The 12,373-nt window shown below is 48.8% G+C and overlaps 13 non-coding genes across 13 annotated transcripts; all 13 read right to left on the reverse strand.

Annotated features, from left to right (window-relative positions):
* Positions 1-291: 291 nt before the first annotated feature.
* On the reverse strand, positions 292-373 carry Trnas-uga. The gene has a single exon. It is a non-coding gene; the product is annotated as a tRNA-Ser (tRNA).
* A 740-nt stretch (positions 374-1,113) lies between these two features.
* Trnas-cga lies at positions 1,114-1,195 on the reverse strand. The gene has a single exon. It is a non-coding gene; the product is annotated as a tRNA-Ser (tRNA).
* A 138-nt stretch (positions 1,196-1,333) lies between these two features.
* Positions 1,334-1,406, reverse strand: Trnak-uuu. The gene has a single exon. It is a non-coding gene; the product is annotated as a tRNA-Lys (tRNA).
* Positions 1,407-1,946: 540 nt separating this feature from the next.
* Trnaf-gaa lies at positions 1,947-2,019 on the reverse strand. Its single transcript has one exon. It is a non-coding gene; the product is annotated as a tRNA-Phe (tRNA).
* A 580-nt stretch (positions 2,020-2,599) lies between these two features.
* On the reverse strand, positions 2,600-2,681 carry Trnas-uga. Its single transcript has one exon. It is a non-coding gene; the product is annotated as a tRNA-Ser (tRNA).
* Positions 2,682-3,421: 740 nt separating this feature from the next.
* Positions 3,422-3,503, reverse strand: Trnas-cga. Its single transcript has one exon. It is a non-coding gene; the product is annotated as a tRNA-Ser (tRNA).
* A 138-nt stretch (positions 3,504-3,641) lies between these two features.
* On the reverse strand, positions 3,642-3,714 carry Trnak-uuu. Its single transcript has one exon. It is a non-coding gene; the product is annotated as a tRNA-Lys (tRNA).
* Positions 3,715-4,254: 540 nt separating this feature from the next.
* On the reverse strand, positions 4,255-4,327 carry Trnaf-gaa. Its single transcript has one exon. It is a non-coding gene; the product is annotated as a tRNA-Phe (tRNA).
* A 580-nt stretch (positions 4,328-4,907) lies between these two features.
* Trnas-uga lies at positions 4,908-4,989 on the reverse strand. The gene has a single exon. It is a non-coding gene; the product is annotated as a tRNA-Ser (tRNA).
* A 740-nt stretch (positions 4,990-5,729) lies between these two features.
* Positions 5,730-5,811, reverse strand: Trnas-cga. The gene has a single exon. It is a non-coding gene; the product is annotated as a tRNA-Ser (tRNA).
* Positions 5,812-5,949: 138 nt separating this feature from the next.
* Positions 5,950-6,022, reverse strand: Trnak-uuu. The gene has a single exon. It is a non-coding gene; the product is annotated as a tRNA-Lys (tRNA).
* Positions 6,023-6,562: 540 nt separating this feature from the next.
* On the reverse strand, positions 6,563-6,635 carry Trnaf-gaa. The gene has a single exon. It is a non-coding gene; the product is annotated as a tRNA-Phe (tRNA).
* Positions 6,636-7,215: 580 nt separating this feature from the next.
* On the reverse strand, positions 7,216-7,297 carry Trnas-uga. The gene has a single exon. It is a non-coding gene; the product is annotated as a tRNA-Ser (tRNA).
* Between the last annotated feature and the right edge of the window lie 5,076 nt (positions 7,298-12,373).

Here is a 12,373-nt window from a genome sequence, read left to right on the forward strand (position 1 = left end):
GTGGCAGTATCTAGCAGATACACACGGTAAAACATTCGACTTGCGTTAGCTCACACGTCATCGTCTGCAAGCTAAAGTGGACACATCTGCACTGCCCAGTGAGGCGACACTTGTACTAACACCTGGTGGACGCCTGTGAGACGCGGAGATGAGCTGCGGCTTCTGGGCGCGACTGTAGCGCTGCGCCATGGATCAAATAGCACTGCACATTGCTGGTGACCCACGTGTTTAGTAGTGACGCAACTGCTAGGATGCAGCTGAACGTACGCCATTTGAGAGCGAGAAAATTTTCGCAGTAGGCAGGACTCGAACCTACGCTCCCAGAGGGAATCTGATTTCAAATCAGACGCCTTAACCACTCGGCCACGACTGCCGGTGGCGGAAGCGACTCCCGACAACTGAAACCGCCATCTTTAGAAGCAATCTGGTGGCAGAAAACGGCGTGGCCTCACTCTTTCCTGTACAGTTTCCATTAGCCGTTACGAAAGTGTATTAATTTTCGCCCAGACAGGGACTTGAACACAGGTGTATTAATTTTCGCCCAGACAGGGACTTGAACCCAGGACCCTTTGGTTGAAAACCTAACGCTCTACCGACTCAGCTATGCGGACCCACGCACGAGCATTTTCGTACAGCTGCGTGGTGTGCGAGTGATTCGCATGTCGTAATTACTGGCTTACGGCTCCAATGGCGACTTCACCGACTTCCCACTGACGCACCGCTGACGCTAGTTTTCTGTCGTCTTAAAACGATGGACATACCTCCAAGCAGCTGCGAGATCTTAAGAAAAGAAACGCTGCACCACTGCTTTTGCCGCACTCGAGTGATTGAAATTGCGATTCTTAAAAAGAAAATGAGATGTTCGCTCTGTCCATCACTTTCGAGCACATCTGTGTACTCACGATCTCAGCGACGGCTTTCTGCAGTCCCAGCGTCAGTGTCAGTGTGAGGTGAACCGATAGCCAGAGTAAGCAGCGGTCGTCGCGAAAACTCAGTATTCTTAAAACGGAAATTTTCGTCTTGTTGAGAATGGCGTCACTGGTTTGCACCCGCATTCGCCCACACATGTCACATGTGTGCGAAAATGTTTGCTCCTCTTTACGCAAAATCGCACGCAGCCGGTAGGATTCGAACCTACGCTCCCAGAAGGAATCTGATTTCGAGTCAGACGCCTTAACCACTCGGCCACGACTGCCGTTAGCGCGGTGTTCTCCGGACACATACAACTGCTACCGTTTAAAGCACTGTGGTGTCAGAAAACGGCGTAGCTGCATTATTTTCTGTAGCGTCTCCACCGCTACCAGACGAATCGCTACCAAAGTATTAAAATTTCCGCCTGGACAGGGACTTGAAACCTGGGCCCTTAGGTTAAAAGCCTAATGCTCTACCGACTGAGCTATCCGGGCTCACACGAGGCTGCAAAACCTCCCACGACGCACAACTATACATTGACTCATGTCCTTTACTGTTGTGCAATCGCTGTATGGGGCCGTTAACAAATAAAACGTCGCCTAAATGCTGTCTACAAACTTATCGCGCTAAGCTCGTAACACACTATCGAAGACTGCTGGCACATGATGCAACAACAAATTGCACCAGTTGTTACGTCTCATACGTTGGAGCAGAGAATTTACGTGTTTTGTCGACACTCACTGGGCAATTGGAAAATTCACAAGCATTTCGAATGCAATGTTTCTCACGCTTTCGCTCATTTCACGGTTCCGTTGAAGACGTTCTTCACCACCTGACACAGAAAAAGGAATGCAGTCGGTAGGATATTTTTAATTCTTTTGCTTCTAGGGGAGTTAGTTGTCTAGTGAGTTCCTCTTATGGCATGCACTAGACAACCAGAACAGCTACAGGAGAGAGTCATTTTTGTTGTCAGCGGTAGTTGCATTATCACAAACGCAGAGTAATTCCATTGGCGTCGCATCAAAACGAATCCCTGCCGAAACCCGGGATCGAACCAGGGACCTTTAGATCTTCAGTCTAACGCTCTCCCAACTGAGCTATTTCGGCTGACGTTGAAGGTTGTCATTTGCATGTGTTCATTAATCTCTGCCTCGTTGCCAATTTCACAGTCACCTTCGTCTGATAAGACACAGGGGCGCTGAAAGGCGAGCAGCCGATGCAGTGAAGTTACACACACATTTCTTCTTCTTCCGTCATCGTAACAAGCAAACATGTCGACTCGATTCGTGTAATATTGACTTCGCTGACGCTAGAAAACCCGTGCTATATCGATGCCAGGGGCAACTCGTGTGCGGAGAACGAGACACAAGAAGGAGTGAGTCTCTCCACCGTATGAGTGGCAGTATCTAGCAGATACACACGGTAAAACATTCGACTTGCGTTAGCTCACACGTCATCGTCTGCAAGCTAAAGTGGACACATCTGCACTGCCCAGTGAGGCGACACTTGTACTAACACCTGGTGGACGCCTGTGAGACGCGGAGATGAGCTGCGGCTTCTGGGCGCGACTGTAGCGCTGCGCCATGGATCAAATAGCACTGCACATTGCTGGTGACCCACGTGTTTAGTAGTGACGCAACTGCTAGGATGCAGCTGAACGTACGCCATTTGAGAGCGAGAAAATTTTCGCAGTAGGCAGGACTCGAACCTACGCTCCCAGAGGGAATCTGATTTCAAATCAGACGCCTTAACCACTCGGCCACGACTGCCGGTGGCGGAAGCGACTCCCGACAACTGAAACCGCCATCTTTAGAAGCAATCTGGTGGCAGAAAACGGCGTGGCCTCACTCTTTCCTGTACAGTTTCCATTAGCCGTTACGAAAGTGTATTAATTTTCGCCCAGACAGGGACTTGAACACAGGTGTATTAATTTTCGCCCAGACAGGGACTTGAACCCAGGACCCTTTGGTTGAAAACCTAACGCTCTACCGACTCAGCTATGCGGACCCACGCACGAGCATTTTCGTACAGCTGCGTGGTGTGCGAGTGATTCGCATGTCGTAATTACTGGCTTACGGCTCCAATGGCGACTTCACCGACTTCCCACTGACGCACCGCTGACGCTAGTTTTCTGTCGTCTTAAAACGATGGACATACCTCCAAGCAGCTGCGAGATCTTAAGAAAAGAAACGCTGCACCACTGCTTTTGCCGCACTCGAGTGATTGAAATTGCGATTCTTAAAAAGAAAATGAGATGTTCGCTCTGTCCATCACTTTCGAGCACATCTGTGTACTCACGATCTCAGCGACGGCTTTCTGCAGTCCCAGCGTCAGTGTCAGTGTGAGGTGAACCGATAGCCAGAGTAAGCAGCGGTCGTCGCGAAAACTCAGTATTCTTAAAACGGAAATTTTCGTCTTGTTGAGAATGGCGTCACTGGTTTGCACCCGCATTCGCCCACACATGTCACATGTGTGCGAAAATGTTTGCTCCTCTTTACGCAAAATCGCACGCAGCCGGTAGGATTCGAACCTACGCTCCCAGAGGGAATCTGATTTCGAGTCAGACGCCTTAACCACTCGGCCACGACTGCCGTTAGCGCGGTGTTCTCCGGACACATACAACTGCTACCGTTTAAAGCACTGTGGTGTCAGAAAACGGCGTAGCTGCATTATTTTCTGTAGCGTCTCCACCGCTACCAGACGAATCGCTACCAAAGTATTAAAATTTCCGCCTGGACAGGGACTTGAAACCTGGGCCCTTAGGTTAAAAGCCTAATGCTCTACCGACTGAGCTATCCGGGCTCACACGAGGCTGCAAAACCTCCCACGACGCACAACTATACATTGACTCATGTCCTTTACTGTTGTGCAATCGCTGTATGGGGCCGTTAACAAATAAAACGTCGCCTAAATGCTGTCTACAAACTTATCGCGCTAAGCTCGTAACACACTATCGAAGACTGCTGGCACATGATGCAACAACAAATTGCACCAGTTGTTACGTCTCATACGTTGGAGCAGAGAATTTACGTGTTTTGTCGACACTCACTGGGCAATTGGAAAATTCACAAGCATTTCGAATGCAATGTTTCTCACGCTTTCGCTCATTTCACGGTTCCGTTGAAGACGTTCTTCACCACCTGACACAGAAAAAGGAATGCAGTCGGTAGGATATTTTTAATTCATTTGCTTCTAGGGGAGTTAGTTGTCTAGTGAGTTCCTCTTATGGCATGCACTAGACAACCAGAACAGCTACAGGAGAGAGTCATTTTTGTTGTCAGCGGTAGTTGCATTATCACAAACGCAGAGTAATTCCATTGGCGTCGCATCAAAACGAATCCCTGCCGAAACCCGGGATCGAACCAGGGACCTTTAGATCTTCAGTCTAACGCTCTCCCAACTGAGCTATTTCGGCTGACGTTGAAGGTTGTCATTTGCATGTGTTCATTAATCTCTGCCTCGTTGCCAATTTCACAGTCACCTTCGTCTGATAAGACACAGGGGCGCTGAAAGGCGAGCAGCCGATGCAGTGAAGTTACACACACATTTCTTCTTCTTCCGTCATCGTAACAAGCAAACATGTCGACTCGATTCGTGTAATATTGACTTCGCTGACGCTAGAAAACCCGTGCTATATCGATGCCAGGGGCAACTCGTGTGCGGAGAACGAGACACAAGAAGGAGTGAGTCTCTCCACCGTATGAGTGGCAGTATCTAGCAGATACACACGGTAAAACATTCGACTTGCGTTAGCTCACACGTCATCGTCTGCAAGCTAAAGTGGACACATCTGCACTGCCCAGTGAGGCGACACTTGTACTAACACCTGGTGGACGCCTGTGAGACGCGGAGATGAGCTGCGGCTTCTGGGCGCGACTGTAGCGCTGCGCCATGGATCAAATAGCACTGCACATTGCTGGTGACCCACGTGTTTAGTAGTGACGCAACTGCTAGGATGCAGCTGAACGTACGCCATTTGAGAGCGAGAAAATTTTCGCAGTAGGCAGGACTCGAACCTACGCTCCCAGAGGGAATCTGATTTCAAATCAGACGCCTTAACCACTCGGCCACGACTGCCGGTGGCGGAAGCGACTCCCGACAACTGAAACCGCCATCTTTAGAAGCAATCTGGTGGCAGAAAACGGCGTGGCCTCACTCTTTCCTGTACAGTTTCCATTAGCCGTTACGAAAGTGTATTAATTTTCGCCCAGACAGGGACTTGAACACAGGTGTATTAATTTTCGCCCAGACAGGGACTTGAACCCAGGACCCTTTGGTTGAAAACCTAACGCTCTACCGACTCAGCTATGCGGACCCACGCACGAGCATTTTCGTACAGCTGCGTGGTGTGCGAGTGATTCGCATGTCGTAATTACTGGCTTACGGCTCCAATGGCGACTTCACCGACTTCCCACTGACGCACCGCTGACGCTAGTTTTCTGTCGTCTTAAAACGATGGACATACCTCCAAGCAGCTGCGAGATCTTAAGAAAAGAAACGCTGCACCACTGCTTTTGCCGCACTCGAGTGATTGAAATTGCGATTCTTAAAAAGAAAATGAGATGTTCGCTCTGTCCATCACTTTCGAGCACATCTGTGTACTCACGATCTCAGCGACGGCTTTCTGCAGTCCCAGCGTCAGTGTCAGTGTGAGGTGAACCGATAGCCAGAGTAAGCAGCGGTCGTCGCGAAAACTCAGTATTCTTAAAACGGAAATTTTCGTCTTGTTGAGAATGGCGTCACTGGTTTGCACCCGCATTCGCCCACACATGTCACATGTGTGCGAAAATGTTTGCTCCTCTTTACGCAAAATCGCACGCAGCCGGTAGGATTCGAACCTACGCTCCCAGAGGGAATCTGATTTCGAGTCAGACGCCTTAACCACTCGGCCACGACTGCCGTTAGCGCGGTGTTCTCCGGACACATACAACTGCTACCGTTTAAAGCACTGTGGTGTCAGAAAACGGCGTAGCTGCATTATTTTCTGTAGCGTCTCCACCGCTACCAGACGAATCGCTACCAAAGTATTAAAATTTCCGCCTGGACAGGGACTTGAAACCTGGGCCCTTAGGTTAAAAGCCTAATGCTCTACCGACTGAGCTATCCGGGCTCACACGAGGCTGCAAAACCTCCCACGACGCACAACTATACATTGACTCATGTCCTTTACTGTTGTGCAATCGCTGTATGGGGCCGTTAACAAATAAAACGTCGCCTAAATGCTGTCTACAAACTTATCGCGCTAAGCTCGTAACACACTATCGAAGACTGCTGGCACATGATGCAACAACAAATTGCACCAGTTGTTACGTCTCATACGTTGGAGCAGAGAATTTACGTGTTTTGTCGACACTCACTGGGCAATTGGAAAATTCACAAGCATTTCGAATGCAATGTTTCTCACGCTTTCGCTCATTTCACGGTTCCGTTGAAGACGTTCTTCACCACCTGACACAGAAAAAGGAATGCAGTCGGTAGGATATTTTTAATTCATTTGCTTCTAGGGGAGTTAGTTGTCTAGTGAGTTCCTCTTATGGCATGCACTAGACAACCAGAACAGCTACAGGAGAGAGTCATTTTTGTTGTCAGCGGTAGTTGCATTATCACAAACGCAGAGTAATTCCATTGGCGTCGCATCAAAACGAATCCCTGCCGAAACCCGGGATCGAACCAGGGACCTTTAGATCTTCAGTCTAACGCTCTCCCAACTGAGCTATTTCGGCTGACGTTGAAGGTTGTCATTTGCATGTGTTCATTAATCTCTGCCTCGTTGCCAATTTCACAGTCACCTTCGTCTGATAAGACACAGGGGCGCTGAAAGGCGAGCAGCCGATGCAGTGAAGTTACACACACATTTCTTCTTCTTCCGTCATCGTAACAAGCAAACATGTCGACTCGATTCGTGTAATATTGACTTCGCTGACGCTAGAAAACCCGTGCTATATCGATGCCAGGGGCAACTCGTGTGCGGAGAACGAGACACAAGAAGGAGTGAGTCTCTCCACCGTATGAGTGGCAGTATCTAGCAGATACACACGGTAAAACATTCGACTTGCGTTAGCTCACACGTCATCGTCTGCAAGCTAAAGTGGACACATCTGCACTGCCCAGTGAGGCGACACTTGTACTAACACCTGGTGGACGCCTGTGAGACGCGGAGATGAGCTGCGGCTTCTGGGCGCGACTGTAGCGCTGCGCCATGGATCAAATAGCACTGCACATTGCTGGTGACCCACGTGTTTAGTAGTGACGCAACTGCTAGGATGCAGCTGAACGTACGCCATTTGAGAGCGAGAAAATTTTCGCAGTAGGCAGGACTCGAACCTACGCTCCCAGAGGGAATCTGATTTCAAATCAGACGCCTTAACCACTCGGCCACGACTGCCGGTGGCGGAAGCGACTCCCGACAACTGAAACCGCCATCTTTAGAAGCAATCTGGTGGCAGAAAACGGCGTGGCCTCACTCTTTCCTGTACAGTTTCCATTAGCCGTTACGAAAGTGTATTAATTTTCGCCCAGACAGGGACTTGAACACAGGTGTATTAATTTTCGCCCAGACAGGGACTTGAACCCAGGACCCTTTGGTTGAAAACCTAACGCTCTACCGACTCAGCTATGCGGACCCACGCACGAGCATTTTCGTACAGCTGCGTGGTGTGCGAGTGATTCGCATGTCGTAATTACTGGCTTACGGCTCCAATGGCGACTTCACCGACTTCCCACTGACGCACCGCTGACGCTAGTTTTCTGTCGTCTTAAAACGATGGACATACCTCCAAGCAGCTGCGAGATCTTAAGAAAAGAAACGCTGCACCACTGCTTTTGCCGCACTCGAGTGATTGAAATTGCGATTCTTAAAAAGAAAATGAGATGTTCGCTGTGTCCATCACTTTCGAGCACATCTGTGTACTCACGATCTCAGCGACGGCTTTCTGCAGTCCCAGCGTCAGTGTCAGTGTGAGGTGAACCGATAGCCAGAGTAAGCAGCGGTCGTCGCGAAAACTCAGTATTCTTAAAACGGAAATTTTCGTCTTGTTGAGAATGGCGTCACTGGTTTGCACCCGCATTCGCCCACACATGTCACATGTGTGCGAAAATGTTTGCTCCTCTTTACGCAAAATCGCACGCAGCCGGTAGGATTTTTTTTTTTTTTTTTTCTTTTTTTTTTTTTTTTGTTTTCCTTTTTTTTTTTTTTTTTTTTTTTTAATTTTTTTTTTTTTTTTTTTTTTTTTTTTTTAAATATTTGTTTTTTTTTTTTGTTTTTGATTTATTAATTGCCGACTGGCGTGATAAAGAGTGGGGAGCTTAACATGGTAGCGCATTGGCTGGAGAAAGAGGAAAGAAGTAATGGGAGCCATAAAGGAAACGAAAACATCGCCCCAAAACTATAGAAAGGCAGCGTTTCCCGCTGGAAGAGAGCCACAAGGAGTGCAGTGGGAAAAGGAAAAGAAAACACGAAGAGCTTAGAAGCCCGCAACTCTGCCGGGGCATGAAAGTAAGGAATAAACCGGAGAGAAAAAAAATGAGCAAACTCTATTTCTCCATAACGGGAAAAAAAAGAATGAAATGGCACATAATTTGGCAACTAAAAACAAAACACCTCTCGTGGAAAGGAATGTGAAAGGAGTGGAAGATATTGAATATGCTGTCTTCACGTAAGAAGCGAGCAAATTAGCAACATGGAATTTTAAAGCAAGCGATCCCCGTAGGAAACAAGAAAGCGAAATACATATTGAAAGAAAGGAAGACTAAACCCTCGAAGGGGAGTAAAAAGCACACTCGAAATAAAACGAAAGTGCGTTCCAATCGCAAAGAAAGGAAAAAGGAAATTCATGAAAACAGTCAAAGGAAAGGAAGAAAGAAAATAATGCTGTATTCCATTATTTGTCATTTCAATGTGGTTCTAGTTTGTTCTTCAGTTTTCTGTTTCTGAGTTCTTTCGTAACGTCAACACGCTATTACTTCTGTTCACATTGCAGGACCATGATCGACGTCGTCATTAAGAGTGGAAAACAGTCGGTGCCCGATTGAAGACTTTCCGAAATTGCTGTTCAATGGGGATTTGCAGAAAGCGCTGAAAGCATCTCTGATATGAGGCTGTCCTCCGGAGCGTTTCATGGCGCTCCCACAGATAAAACAAGTAGTCGACTGGATCAATTATATTCTTGGCAAATATAGCGTAGGTGGTATGCCCTAAAATCCACATTGTAGCATTTCGCTTAGATTGCGGAAAGGGTTTAATGTCGGGGATGACAGCCGTGAGCGGCGAAAAAGACCGCTTGTCAGTCCTGTTAATGAGTGCGAGCATGTCGCAGGAAATAGCCCACACATCTCGTGTGGTTCTGCAAAGAAACCGATGCTCAAGGGTACCCCTTTCGTCACAGTACTCGCACTTAGAGGACGGAATTAGGTGAATAGTCGCCAGTCGGTCGTTGGTGGTCACAGTGCGAGTGATGACCGTATACCACGTGCTTCGCACTTCCGCCGGTAACAACTTGTTGCTGACGTTTTGCCAAACAAGAACCCAGTTGTTGTGGGGACATTGACGGACTAAGTTATTCGGTGGTGACAAACCAATCATCTCACGATACAAAGAGGTGGAAGACCGCGTCCTGCGGTCGCGAGCTAGTGAAACATGATAACTGCGGGACAAGAAAAAATCTCTGAAGACAGCAAGCTTGTAAGGTATCCGCGAGACATCGATCGGTGCACTGTCAGAAAGGGGCTCATGGGCGCGGAAGAGGGCAGCCGTCGTACTGTGGGGGCTGTTCTCGACAATGGTGGCAATTCTGTTGACTAGCAGGGCAGAACATTTCTTTCTGACATCTACGAGACCTAGTCCTCCGCGAGACGGAGGCTGGGTACATGTGGCAAGTTTCACCTTGAAAATATGGCCACGCCACAGCAGCCAGTGTGCAGCTTGGCTGATCGTGCGTGCCAACGGAGGTGGGACGTTGAGCACTTGAGCCACATACCACGCTTTAGCCAAAATGTGAACATTGATCAACTCAACACGCTGTAGAAGATGTAATTTCCGGGTGGCGTGACGAACCATGAGACCCTTGACAGTTGTGGAAATACGGCGCCAGTTATGAGCGGCCATCTTTATGGGGCAAGCAAAGAATTGAATGCCGAGCAACATGTGGGAGGCAGCTATGGTGTACCACGAATCGGCAGCATAGTTGCGACAGGCACCTATTGGGAGTAGCACTGTTTTATGCGGGTTCAGTTCCGCACCGGTAGCCTGGGCAAAAAGACTGAACACAGGTTTAACTAAAGGGATGTCCTTTCCTTGTCGTATAAAGACGCCGACATCGTCGGCGTACGCAATGCACGACGCCCGTACACCCTCTACATCGATCCCACTGACAGTGCGCCCAATTCGGCGGAGGAGGGGGTCAAGAGCGATAACAAAGAGGGACATAGAGAGGGGACATCCTTGCCGCACAGACCGTGCAATCCTAAAGGGAGCCGAAAGGGTGCCATTTATCAGAATGCGAGAAGACGCTCTCGTTAGGACATTATCAAGAGCGGAGACAAAGTTCATATGAAAGCCGATGTGACCTAACAAGGCAAAGAGGTAATCGTGGTTAATCCTATCAAAAGCCTTCCGAAAGTCAATCGAGAGAATCGCCCCTGGAGTCCGTGTGGCAGCAGTGTGAGCCACGACGTCCCTATACGTGCTCACGGCGGCAAGGATACCCCTCCCTGTCACAGCGCACATCTGGAAAGGGCTAATGATTTTTCGCATCACAGTGTGCAGCCTGGTTGCGACGCATTTGCTGAAAAGCTTGTAGTCACTGTTCAACAGCGTGATAGGGCGGAAGTTTTCAACTTTGTCAGCCCCAGCGGTCTTAGGGAGAAGAATGACGATACCCTCTAGGAACTCTGCCGGACACGGAAGGCCACTCAACAATTCATTTGCGACCTTTGTGAGGATAGGTTCTAAGAGATCCCAGAACTCGAGGTAGAATTCTAAAGGAATTCCGTCAGGGCCTGGGGACTTGTTTCGAGCAGACGAACTGAGTGCATCGCTCATGTCCTCCGTCGTGATGGCGGAAAGGAGGGTGTCATTGTCCTCACGTGTAAGCAGGTTCCGCATTTCACCCATGAGGACATGTGCGGCCGCCCTATCGTGGTCGCTACGCTGGAACGCGGCACTAAAATGGGCAAAAATGTACGCACGAATGTCCCTCTCAGTGGTGAGTCGCTCCCCAGTCTCCAGTCTAAGACACCGAATAAATTTAGTAGCACCCCGTCTCCGCTCTCTTTCGATATGGTGAATAGTCGGTGACTCATCACACGTCCCTACACAGCGGCTTCTAAGTAAGGAGCCCTGAAAATCTTGGGCTTGCAATTTAAAAATTTGAGCTTTCACAGCCTTTAACTGAAGCAGAAATTGCTCATCAACAATATCTGGTAGAGAGACGGCATCTTTTAAAATCTGATAATAAAATTCAGTGGTTCTATGTTTCCACAGCGCAGCTTCGGCGCTAAAACACTTTAAAACAGCACGGATGGACGGTTTGGCCAGGTGAACCCACCAATTGACAACCGAGGCATAGTTAGCCAGCTTTTCGCCGCAGGAAGAGAGCGTATCGTGAATCTGCCGACGCAACGAGGGGGCACGGACATGGGTCACGTTAAACTTCCACACCCGAGATCGACGTAACTGGCGGAGTTGCGGCGCGCGAAGGTCACAAATGAAGGCGCAGTGATCGGAAAAACAAACAGGGGCAACGTCAGCACTGATTAGGTGATCTGCTATGCAGGTCGACACATAGAACCTATCAAGTCTACTAGCCCCATTTCGATAGAAATACGTAAAAACTTGCTGTTGAGGATAGAGAACACGCCACACATCTGCTAACTGGAAGCTTGCAATCAGACGATCAAGGTCAACGCACTTATGAGCCGTAGGAAACTGATCACTGTCCGCGACCACGCAATTAAAATCGCCCCCCAACACGACGGGCAGCGTCGGGCTACCAATCAAGGTGGGTACATCTTCAATGAAAAATCTCGCTCTCGCCCTCTTGAAACTAGTGCCAGACGGAGCGTAAATGTTAACTAGTTGCAGGCCTCCGATAACGCACGAGATCCCCCTGCCGGTCGGTAGTCGTTGGACGCGCGTGGGCTCTTCTGCAGACTTATATAAAATAGCGGTACCACACCGAGCTTCCGGGTCGACATTATAAATGGCGGAATACCCCGTTAAAACATCAAGGCACACAACGCTCACTTCCTGTAGAAAAATAAAATCAAACCGACAATGTTGGATAAAATTTGCCAAGACTTGCAATTTCTGAGGAGCCGCAATACAGTTGATATTTAACGTTGCTATTTGAACCATGTGGCTACAGGACGCATGGGTGTAGGGCACACAGATAAATTTTTTGAAAGGGAGTCACCGGCAAGTTGCAGGCGCACCGGAGACGGAAAGCAGGGTACCGTGGCAGTT

This window comes from Schistocerca americana, unplaced genomic scaffold (assembly GCF_021461395.2).
Source record: "Schistocerca americana isolate TAMUIC-IGC-003095 unplaced genomic scaffold, iqSchAmer2.1 HiC_scaffold_479, whole genome shotgun sequence".
NCBI lineage: Eukaryota > Metazoa > Arthropoda > Insecta > Orthoptera > Acrididae > Schistocerca > Schistocerca americana.